Here is a 12,955-nt window from a genome sequence, read left to right as displayed (position 1 = left end):
ATTGGTCCACTTGTAGGGGTATAAAATACCCCAAATCATTTGCCCCTCACAGGGGTGACGTGGCATGCCACGTGACGCCTGTGACAAGTGTAGGCCTCTGATTGGCCGAATTGTTACTTTTTTTACTGTTGGGGAGAATCTAGGGTTTTACCCCACGTTTTCACCCCCTATAAATAGAGGTTTGACTTCTCCTTGGATTCACACTTACGTGAATCTTTGGGAGAATCTTGAATCTTTGACTTTCAATGACTTGACTTCTTTAGCATCCGACACTCGGCCAATCATCCGCCTGTTTCAGCAGTTTTTAAGACCAAGCGCTTCTAGTACCTTCTTCTAAGGTAATTAACCGTCTGATCCTTTCTTTGCTTTATTTTTGCAATTTTCTTTTTCAAAAATGGTTTCCCAAATGCACCGGGCACGGCCTAGGTTAGCGATCAGCCGGTCATCGGGGACGGATGAATCTAGAACTACGAATGCCGAATGCTCGTTCGAGGACTCCCCTTTGAGTACTTCTCCAAATTTGACAGTGTATGTGCCCCTGCAGGACACCATGGCAAGAACAAAGCAGACTAGTCGGAAGTATAGGACGGATGGTACTTGGTACCATTCAAAAAGTTCAACAGTTTACTCGGATGTCTCCATTAGGGCGCCTATTTCTGATGTTCGCTATGACCCTCCGAGTAATGTTAGTACCTCGAGCTCCTCAATTTCTAAGGGAGTCGGATGATGAACAACAAACCTCCAGGCCAAGTGAATCGGTGCTGGATGTCGAGATGGGGGAGAACACTGCTGGCACCAACCGGCAGACCCCCGACTCTGCGGAAAACTCCGATGATGACTCTGAGTCATCATCTTTTGACAGCGCCTCCATTGACTCGGAGGAGGTGCGGTCCAAAATTGAGGATGCCCGAGAATCCCTCTCTGTAGACATGGGATCAGAGAAGGCTGGGCGAAGCCATCTACATCTTGGCGAATATAGTGTGCACTTTATTTCTTGCACGTCGCCAAGAGTAGACGGGAAAAGATGAAAGTCGACTTCGGCAAATTTATTTCAACCCATGTCATGGGACATGGTTATATATTGTCCGTGCCGGATGGTGAGGACACGATCACCTGGCCAGAGAAAGATAGCTATGGTGACCAGTGTTTTGGTTGCTATGAGGCGATCATTCAGGCAGGTCTACGCTTTCCTCTCTATCCGACTATGGAGAAAATTTTGGACGGATACCAGCTGGGTATCACAACTAGCCCCAATTCTTGGGTTAATATCTTGGGCTACGTAGCCGCCTGTGAGATGTTGGAGGTGGAGCCCAGCTTCGAGGTATTTGCTCATATGCATTACTTGAGCACGACTCCACAAGCAAGCGGGACGGTTGCTTTAATTTGACCAGCCATAAAAGCTATATGATGACGCTGGGGAAGGAGAATAAGTGGAAAGACTGGAGGTCTAAGTTTTATATTGTGTTCTCTCCAGACTTCCAAAGAAAAAGGCGGTACAACCGCTGGAACAAGGAGCCGCCCCTCCTTGCTAGAAAGAAAGCCCTGCCGCCTGTCCCAAGGCGAGCGCAAGAGGAGATATTGGATCGGTGGTTGTTCGAACCAACGAGGTGACGGGGGTAAAGGAGGGAACCCCCAGAGCTACATTCCCCGCTTCGAGTGACTCTTGGACGGGAGATATTTGGCCGCTTGTGGCCTTCGCTATGAGAAGCCAAGAGGTAGTAGGCCGCATATATTTACATTTCTTAGCTGCTCATAATGATTATTATTTTTGTCTGAGTTTTAACTCTTTTGTCGTATTGTGCAGACTTAGCAATGTCGAAGGTTCCTTCTCACCGAAAGTCGGCTGCACACTCGACAGCCTTTTACCATTTGAACGTCCTGGGCAAACGGACGAACGAGGTGTAGCCACAAGTCGGAACTCCCGAGGTAAAAAATATTTCTCACTTACTTGTTAAAATTTTGTTAAAGTCACAACTAACATGTGAACTTTTTGCAGGGTAGCTCGACCAAGCCTTCTCCCTCTCAGCAGTCGGGTGGTGACGTCAGCAAAAACCGAAAGCATGTCGCCTCCAAGCCAAAGAAGGGGACTGGCGCCTCCACCCCTGTCAAGATCCTCACAAAATCGGATACTCGTCAAAGAGTATCGAAGAGTGGCAAGCCACTCACTACTGCTCTTGGCTCAGCAGCAGGCGACATGTCGCCACAAGGGTGGAGGAAGGTAATACATTCGACCATACTCCACTTATTTTATTAGATAACACTGACCACAAATGCAACTGTATTTTCAAAATTCTTACTTATCTTATTTTGCTTGTTTTGATAGAGGTTTCGGTGAGGCCGATTGTTCTACAGATGGCCAAGAAAATGCTCAGGACGCTTGATCCTGATGACAAGGCGTCTGTCAAAGGAACCCTTGACCTAGACGCCATACTGGCACTTCTTTGCGAGGTAAAACTTGTATCCTTTGGGTCGAGTAATGATTTGGCCGAATTCTCACTAATTTCTTCTTTTATTTCGGCCGAGTGCAGGCTATGCTTCGAGTGAGTGGGCTTAAAAAGCCACTCAACAACAAATCCAAAGAGCTAAAGGCAGCGAATGCTCGGGCCGCCTCCTCCTTAGACAAAGCTCAGTTTGAGATTGCCTAAAATGAGATGCTAACTCTTGATATGATGTATTCCCAGGGGTCGGTCAACCTGTAGGTCCTGCAGAATTTGGACGCGGTGAAGAGGCGGATCACTAAGCTCCAAAATGAGGTTAAGAGACTCAAGCAGAAGATGGAGCCCCTCAAGGAAGCGCGGGAAAAGGCTGGCCACCTGGAGGGTCAGGTTAACAAACTCAAGGGTCGACTGAAAAACCAGGAAACTTAGCTCAAGGCCAAGTATAGGTCCTTGGCTGAGGAGGAGAAAACGGCCTTGGTCAAACAAATGATGGAAGATAATGACGCCATCATGTGTGCGACCTGGGCAGCATTGCAGCCGTCTGCTGATTATCGGATTTGGAAAACCAAGTTTGATGCAGATGGGTTTAATTCTCAACTCATGTGGGAAGCAGAGGAGGCGGCTGCCAATGTCGGCAATGAGAAGTCCGACTTCTCAGATGATTCGTCCTTAGGGGACGAGGGGGATCAGGAGAAGGAAGAGAAGAATGAAGAGCAGTCGCCGGAGGACGAGGCGGCTGCCAATGTCGGCAATGAGAAGTCCGACTTCTCAGATGATTCGTCCTTAGGGGACAAGGGGGATAAGGAGAAGAAAGAGAAGAATGAAGAGCAGTCGCCGGAGGACAAGGTGGCTGCCAATGCTGCTGAGAACCTCTTTTGATCTTTTAAGCTTTTAGGTATCACTTATGCGGCCAAATATTTTGCTTTTTTAGCATGCATGCCAAGTATTTTGTGTATCTTTTACCAACCAAGGGGTCGGGTAACTTGACAATTCCTGCCTTTGCCAATTAACCTTCATAGTCGTCAATTTTAACGGCTGTTTTTATTTATGAAGCATCCGGTCGTTTGACCGGTTTTAATTATATTGGTGTTATGCTTTAAAATTTTTAAAGCTTTTGATTTTTCATGCATAGATTTTTTGTCTAAGTACTATTAACCTGTATACGATGCGAATGTCCTTATCCCTGGCCCGATGTCGATTGGTTTTGAATAAATGGATTGATTGACTTAGAAATTATTGATACTTTAGGAGTATGCATGGTTTCTAAGTCAATCAATCACTATGGTGATAGCCCCAAACCAAGCGACAGACAACCATTTAGAACATACGGTTTTAATAACTTGAATGTATCCGGTCTAAGGCCTCATGAGATATAGTTCAGCTACTAAGTTTTTTTTTACTTAGCTTATTTTTTGAAAAAATAATCGTTCGCCTGGCTTGCCCCAAAGAAAGAAAAGGCGGTGAAATAGCCTCTAAAATGAAACAGTAGCCTCTTCCTGCCTGTACTAGAACAGTCCGAAAAACTCAATGCTTTTTAGATTTAAAGTTAGATTATATCAAACGACTGCAAGCGTTGCCTTAACGCATTCGGTAGGGCCGCTTGTTTTTGTTTATAGAGCAATGTGTCACCCAAATGAGAGATGCTTCTCTTCGACGAATTCACCCAAATGGACGTCGCCGGTTGTCAGACCCATGTTGGAGCAGACATTTGTTTAAATAGAGTGTATCTGGCCATTGGCCTCTTTTTAAAAAATTGATAGCTGCTAAGTCTTTGTGACTTGTAAAAGTAGAATAATATTAGGGACGACTGCTTTTTTGCAGTCGACACTTTTAGCCAGGTTTGGGGCGTCTGCTATTAGGGCAGACGATCCCTTTATAAGACAATTTAAACAAAGTGTTAAGCAAGTAAGGTCGTCTACACATTGTGTAGGCAGTACTCTGTAGAGTCTGAACATTGCCCGCCTACACATTGTGCTGGCGACGTTCAAATATCTATAGCAGCTTAAGCCTTGTCCGTCTGCACATTGTGCAGGCGGTGCTTTAATAAAATTTGAGCAGGGTCCGTCTGCACATTGTGCAGGCGGCGCTCTAATAAAACTTGAGCAGGGTCTGTCTGCACATTGTGCAAGCAATGCTCTAATAAAATGTTTAAGAGATAAGTCTGGAAATGAAGGCAGATTTTCATTAACAAGTAAAATATTTACAAAATTTCAGAAGTAGTACTTTTTTAAGTTATCTACATTCCAAGTTCTGGGTAGCTGCCTGTCATCTGGTGTTTCCAAGCGGTAGGTGCCGCCTCTTACCTCTTCATAAATTCGGCAGGGACCTTACAAATTTGGGTTTAGCTTCCCTTGCTCATTCGCCCTAACGACTACCTCCATCTTCCGTAGCACAAAGTCTCCAACTTTCAAAGGACGCTTGTGTACTCTTTTTTTATAGGCTCGAGTCATTCTCAGGCGATAGATCTCATGGCGAAAGGCTACATTGCCATTGCGCTCTAGGAGTAAGTCCAATGCCAGCAGCATGCCCTCCCAGTTTGCATCTTCATCATACAACATGATTCGAAGAGTCGGCTCATAGTGTTCGATGGTCAAGACGACCTCTGCACCATACACCATGAGAAATGGAGTCTCTTTAGTTGCCCATTTCACAGTTGTTTTGATGGCCCATAAGACGTGTGGTAATTCATCCGCCAATAGGCCGCCAACTCTTTTAATTTTTTTTATGTCGTTTGAGATTAACTTGTTGAAGGCTTCGACCTGATCGTTTGCTTGGGGTTGACCGACTGATGCGAAATAACTTGAGATCCCTTGATCTCCCAGCCAAGACTTAAGTTGAGGCGTCTCAAACTGAGGACCATTGTCAAAAACCATAGACATAGGCACCCCGAACCGGGTGATGATATTCTTCCAGATGAAGGAGATAACGTCCTTTGTCTTAATTTTTTGACCGCCTCTGCCTCTACCCATTTAGTAAAGTAATCCACGGCCACTAAGATGTAGCTCTTACCGCTTGGAGCAGCCGTATATGGTCCCAAAATGTCCATGCCCCATTTAGCAAACGGTACTGGACTGTGGATTGCAGTCAGGTTAGTGGTCGGATGATGAATTAGCTTGCCAAAATTTTGACACTTGTCACATTTTTTTAACCATCTCCATAGCGTCTGACTTAAGGGTTGGCCAAAATTAGTGCCGCCTGGCCATGACGACCAAGGACCTGCCGCCTATATGAGAGGTGCAGTATCCCGCATGCAATTCTTCAAGAACTTCTTTCCCCTTTTCTGGGATAACACAATTCAATAGAGGCTTCAAGAAACCTACTTTGAAGAGCTCTCCTTATCTCATCTCGAATCTTGTAACTCACTTTTTCAGCACGGCCGCATCCTGAGGTGAATCAGTGAGCGTGCCGTGTGTCAGATATACCCGAATGCTATCCATACAGGTAGAGTTTCATTCAAGTACTCCAATGGGCTCTTCATCAAATATAATCCTTTTTTCCATAACTTCCCAGAAGACTGACCGAGGCGTATCACAGGAGGCGAAGGATGCCAATTTTGACAGAGCGTCCTCCTGGTTGTTTCCAGACCTGGGCACTTAACTTAGATGAAAGTCTTCAAGTGTCCTAACTTCAGCTTTGACTGCCTGCAAGTATTTGATCATGGTTGGATGGGTGGCTTCATAGTCGCCATGGTTTTGGCTTACAACCAACTGGGAGTCAGAGTAGACGTCAATCTTGGTTTCCCCTTCTGCCTTGCACATGCGGATGCCGGGTAGCAGGGTTTTGTATTCGGCCTCATTATTTGAGGCCTAGAGCTTGAATCGTTGTACATATTCATATTTATCCCCCTCAGGGGACTGAGAGATTACGCCTGCACCACAGCCGTTCATAGTGGAGCTCCCGTCCACATACACTTTCCAAACTTGATCAATATTATCCGGCTCATCCGACCTTGTCATTTCGACAATAAATTCGGCGAATGCCTTCCCTTTATTGCCTTCCTTGGTACAAAAGTGATTTCCAGTCCCTACAACTCAATAGCCCATTTGAGCATTCTGCCCGAGAATTCTAGAGTCGTCCTTGACCGCTTGATTGAATGGTCAGTGTAGACCACATCCGGATGCGCCAAGAAATAAGGCTTTAACTTCTTGACATCCATGTAGAGAGTGAGGCCAAATTTTTCGACTATGGGGTACTGAAGTTCAGCGTTTCTAAGAACATGGCTAATGAAGTAGACTGGGAGATGGATGTCGTCTCTTTCACCTAAGAGAACGGCGTTGAGGGCATGATCTCAGACAGCCAGATACATATAGAGCGTCTCTTTGAGAAGAGGGCTAACCAGCCTTGGAAAAGAGTGCAGATGTGCTTTTAACTTTTGGAAGGCCGCCTCGGCATCATCCCCCTATTCAAATATAGTCTTCTTCCTGATCGCCCGGAAGAAGTAGAGGCACTTGTGTAGACACCCATTTGTGTCTCCCCAAAACCAAACCCAATGATGAGTACCTTTCACGTCGAATCATAATCGAATGAAGTGAAAGTGTGGAAAGTCTAGAGTTGCGGATAGTTTTAATTTCTTTTCTCTTCTCTCTGTTTTTGAAAACTTATTTTAAGGAAAACAGCCAATCCAGTTTGGTTGGACCATGATATGGGTCCAATAGTAGTGTAGTTGATTGGGCTTGCAAAGACCTTTCCAACGATATATTATAAGCCCAATTCCGATGAATATTGAGGAAGTTATGGCCAATTTACTAAACTGGGCCCGGTTTGAGCTTTATATACGGCCCAATGATCTAGAGGAGGGCCTAATATGATTTATCATTCCTAATGCAATTAGGAATGGTTTTAGTCTTCTAGATTCTTCTAGAAGGTTCTTTTCATTCCTAATTCAATTAGCATTGATAAATTGACTTTTGTTGACTTTTCAGAGTTTTAATTAAAATCAAAAAGCATTTTCAAGGAAAAGATACGATTTTTATCCTCCAGTATGGCAAAATTTTCTGATTTTCGAAAACGCGTTAAAAACAGGCTTGACGCTTGACTCCAGGCATTGGCGCCTGACTCCAGGCATTGGCACCTGGAACCAGACCTGGCGCCAGCCATTGGCGCCTGGTGCTAGCCATTGGCGCCTGGTGCTAGCCATTGGCGCCTGGCGCCAATTAGCTTGTGCTGGCGCCAACTCTGTTTTGCGTGCGCTAACCTCGTTTTGCGTGCGCCAAGTGCTCTATTTTGATATTTTATCTTTTTGGCTGATTTTCTCTATAAATAACGTATTAAAAACTCCGTTTTCATTCACCTACAATCAGTTTTCATTCGCAATCATTAATTCTCTAATTCTCTCTTAATCATTCACCAATTCTCATCAAGTTTTCTTAATTATTCTCTTTCTCTCTCTCTCTCTTTTCAAAACTTGCTTTTCAAATACAAAATTCCGCATTCACAAGATCTAGAAACATCTAGCCATATTCGAAGTTGTCTTCGTCCTAGACGTGAGAGGTTTAATTTCTGAGGGTTTGGTCCCAAATCTCTATTTCAATTATTTAATTTAATTGTTTTGTTTATTATTTTCCTTGAAGTTACTAACGTGTGTATTTTGTTATTAGAAAGAGGTACGAGGCATCAAAGTAAGTGCTTTAATGGTTTTAATTGATGTTATGATGTAGAAATAATGTTTATATTGTTATTATGATATTCCTAGTATCATGTCTAGGGTAACTTTAATATTAAATATGATAGTTACGATGCTTCCTATGTTCTTCCTAATACTTATGATTGTTAGTGTCATGTTAGGGATAAAGATTTGATTTTTATTGCTTAGTGACATGCTAGGGTTTGTTATTAATCTTGTTAGTATCATGCCTAGGATCTTGCTATGATTTAATATTAACATGAACATGATTATGATTATAATTGTTGTAATTTATGATGATTATTTTATTTATGATGATATTATTGTTATTATTATTCATGATATTGATTATTATTATGTTGCTTGATTTTTATTGCCATTGCTTGATAACGCCTTTTATACATGTTTAAAGGGAATTTGTACTTGTAATCACGCTTAATAAGATAATTAATAATCTTGTTTAGGGTTAATGTGATTATAATTCAAGTGATCGTCAATAATAGCTTATTTGTGCATTATATTCAACCAACATAGATAAATAGGTTTAGGGTTAATTTTATTGATTGCATGTTAATCAGGAAGCGCACATGAATACGATCAGAATAAAGTAGAGGTCTATTATTAGGGCAAGTTCAATCTCTTTTAGGTTGGATTTGTACCTTCATCCCCAAACCCTTATTTGGTTCTACACCTTATGGAGTTGACGATCTCTTGGATCGTTAAGGGGTGTAACCTTCACCCTGTGAACGGTTTACAAGTTCCTAAAACTTGTTGGTGACTCTTTTGCTCTATCTTCTTCCCTTTTGGACGCCACCGTACTTTAGTGTATGACCACAGTGGGGTTCAAGCTAGGGGTTTAACGCTTGAAATTTATTCCCTACAACTTGTCACCTGACCGACTGAGGAATCTCCCTAGAGCCGCCAGGCAACCTGTTAAACTTCCTTCATAGTGCGGGGCGACTGTATGTCGATTACCTCCTGTATTTTTTCAGGGTTGGCCTCTATCCCCCTTTAGTCAATCAAAAATCCGAGAAACTTCCCACACTCAACACCAAAGACACACTTTTTGGGATTAAGCATGACCTTGTATCGCTTGAGTGTGACGAATGTTTCTCGAAAATCAGCAAGGTGATCCGCCTTCTGCTTGGATTTGACTATCATGTCATTAATATACGCCTTTACATTCTTCCCAATCTGATTAATGAAGACTATATTAATCATTTGTTGGAAAGTAGCAGGGGCATTCTTCAAGCCAAACGGCATCACAATATAACAGAATAACCCCTGATCAGTGACGAATGCCGTATTTTCTTGATCTTTTTTCCATAGGGGAATCTGATGGAAGCTTGAGTAAGCATCCATGAAACTTATCAGGGCATGTCCGGCTGTAGAGTCGACTAGATGTTGATATTCGGAAGTGGATAACTATCCTTTGAACATGCTCTGTTTAAGTCAGTGTAATCAACGCACCTGCACCAGGTACCATTTGGCTTCTTTACCAGCATAACGTTCGCAACCCAGTCAGGGAAGTTACAAGGTCGAATGAACCCAACGTCTAACAACTTTTTAACTTCGGCGGTTGCCGCCTGACTTCTCTCCTAGCCATGGTTTCTTTTCTTTTGCTGAATGGGCTTCTTTTTAGGGTCCACAACGAGTTTGTGGACAGCAAGATCCAAGCTAATGCCTGGCATCTCTTCCACTTCAAAGGCAAAAATCTCTTTGATTTCTTTCAGCAATTGGTGCAAGCTTGCACCTAACTTAGCAAAAGCAGTCGTCCCCACCTTAAGAGTTCGCTCTAGCCGACTATCGTCCAGAGGAATATCAATGTGCTCTCCAACCGGCTTGGGACGGAGGTCATCTGACCATTCCCCGGTCAATGATTGCTATTGCTTTTATTTCTTGACCACCACCAACTGATTAATTTTTCTTTTCTTGGCGACTGGTGTGGTCGGATGGTCATCCTTGATTTCATCAAGTTCTATTGGCTCTTTACCCTGGCCGGCTGCATGCTGCAGCTGCCGCGGGCTTAACGTTCGAGAGATAGCATTCTCGAGCCATCTTCTAGTATCCGTTCAGGGAGCCAATTGTTCCATCATCCTTCTCATACTTGACCAGCATGAGGGAAGGGATAATGAAGACCTTGCACTCGTTAAGAGTGGGTCGGCCAAGAATGAGATTGTAGGCGGATAGCTCTTCAACCACCAGAAACCAGATGGTCATGTGCTAACCGCTTCCCTTCTCTCCCAGGCGAACATGCAGATCAATCCGTCCGATTGGGTGCACAACTCCTCTCCCAAACACAATAAGGGGATGGGACACATCCATCATGCTATCCGGCCTGTATTTGAGGTTGGATAGACATTTGCGGCTGATGATGTCTGAGGAGCTTCTTCTATCGATTAAGATACGGTCAACCTTTTGGTTTGCCACTTTGCATTCTGTGACCACAAGGTCATCATGTGGCCGACGGACTTTGTCTCTGTCCTTTTCAATGATGATCACTTCGGGGAAGGCGGGTGTGCTTGCCGCCTGTACCTCTTTAACAGAATGGACCATCTTTTTATGATGGTACTTGGTGCCCTGCATGGTTGGGCCACCCCCGGTGAATCCGCTTGCTATTATGTAGACCAGCTCCTCATTGGTTTTGGAACTACCAGTAGGCTAGGGAGTCTTTTTGCTAGACTGCCCAAAATTCTCCTTGGAAGTCACTTTAGACTTCACATAGGACTTTAGCGCTCTTTTGTCGGCCAGACAATCAAGCGTTCGCTTAAGACTGAAGCAATCGTTTGTGTCATGGTCGCATCCTCATGGTAATGGCAGTGCTTGTTTTTGTTCCGATTTTCAGCGGAACCTTTCATAGGAGTCGGCTTCTCTAGAGTCAGCCGATCCTTTATCTCCATGAGGATGGAGTAGATGTCTTTTTGGAACTCGTATCTTAGAGCGTACGACTTCCACTCTTCTTTCTTCTTCTAGGGCAGCTGATTGGAGTTATCAACCACCCATATCTCTTTTTTCTTTTTGCTCTCTTCTTGTTTTTGAGACGGCTGAGTAGGCCAAATCTCCTTCTGTCGGTCATACTTCTTTGAGTCCGACTGCTTATTTGAAGAGCAGAGCTCGGTCGCCTGTATATAGGCTTCCGCCTCCATCAGTGCTCCTTGGAGGGTGAAGATTTTTCTTGCGGATGAGTTCAAACTGAAGGTTGACCCGTCCTTCAGACCTTTGAAAAAGTCTGTGTAAGTCACCCCGTCAGACAGTCCTTAGATTTAGATTCTCACCAGATTGAACCTCCTGGCATAGGAGCGCATCCCATCTCTATCCCTCTACTGCACATTGCCTAGATCAAGGCTCGTTTTCTTTGCAGGGATGTTCATAGAGAAGTTAGAAGCAAATAAGAACGCAAGCGTCTTGAAGCTATTGATGCAACCAGCCGGCAGATTGCCAAACCACTGTTGGGTTATGCCCATCAGAGTAGCTGGAAAGCAACGACACCATGCGGCATCATCCAAGCCCTGTAAATTCATGAGGTGGGTGTATGCCAAAAGGTGGTTTTCTGGGTAGGCGGTGCCATCATAGGTTCCAACCAAAACATTTTTAAGCTTGGTCGGTTGTTCGGCCTCGGCTATTTCCTTGGAGAACGATGAGGGTTGTCCCAAGGTCTCGTAGCCGAAGCTTCCAGTCCATAAGCTGGTAGTTATATGCCTCATGTCCTTCGAAAAAGGCAGGCTGGATGTAGGTCAAAGAAGGCGGCCTGTATAATGGTTTAGCCATATACTGCGCCGAGCTGATTACATGAGGTCCCTACTGGACGAGACGACCTCTTGACGGGGTCCCATGTATAGATTGAGAATGCCTCGCAGAGGTATTCTGAAAGCTATCATGATGAGTTGACGTAGATGCCGACTTTGACAGCTGCTGGGTCTTCTTTTGCTCGATGTACTGTCGAGCATCAGAAAATGTTTTCTTGCTATCATCCAGTTGTACATGTCGAATGGCTTTTTATGTTACCGTTTCTGGGATAAAGACTTTTGAGAGGTTGATCTGGGGTCGGGCCTTCTCCTTTGGAGCAAGATGAGGAGTCGGATGACGGTCCCTGACCGACTTATGCTTGAGCTGGTTTCTTGGCCAATTGTTCCTTTCTAGGAGCAGTCGACCGCTTGGTGATCAAGTCTTTGATTTCACCCTTGAAGCTGCTCATGAATTTGATGAGCTCATCTCGAGTGACAGGGGCTGATCCTGTCGCCTTGCATGGATCAGTCAGTCGCCCTGAGGGCTTACTTGTCTGTCTAAAGGGCCTGCTTGGACCCGCCTGGTTAGCATTGCGCTCCCGCCTGTCTTTATGACGGGTGCGCTTAGAGATGAGGGATCCATCATGGGCCACATAGGTTTCGATGTCTCCATCGTCACCAGAGTCATGGTCCGACTAGACCAGTACATTTTCTAGAGGCCGATTGGTTTGTAGAGGCGACATAGGTAGATCTTGTGAAGCCATCTTAGAGGTACTCTCCCCCACAGACGGCGCCAAATGTTTAGGGTGTTTTTGTGTCCCTTGTGAGAGTTACAACTCGAAGACTGGATTCGACAAGGATGCCTGTACTTGCAAAACAAACGGAGCTTCGATTGGTCGAAGGTCCACCTCCGAAGATTAAGTTAGTATAGAATCGGAGTAAAACGTGCAGAAAATAGGTTATCTGCTCTGATTCCGAGCTCAGATGTTCTCTGTTTTAGAGAGCAATAAATATCTTAATGATTAAGACGTAAAAGTTTCAAGGTGCCCTAATTATTGGGGGAATTTCCCTATTTATAGGGTCCTAGAAAAACGTGCCTTATCCTAGGGTTTGATGACCTAGGGATTAGGGCAGCGCTGTTTTGCGGCGTCTCTTGGGATTTGGGCTTT

The sequence above is a fragment of the Chenopodium quinoa genome, unplaced genomic scaffold (genome assembly GCF_001683475.1).
Source record: "Chenopodium quinoa cultivar QQ74 unplaced genomic scaffold, ASM168347v1, whole genome shotgun sequence".
In the NCBI taxonomy this organism is placed as follows: Eukaryota; Viridiplantae; Streptophyta; class Magnoliopsida; order Caryophyllales; family Amaranthaceae; genus Chenopodium; species Chenopodium quinoa.
This window is presented reverse-complemented; position numbering follows the sequence as displayed.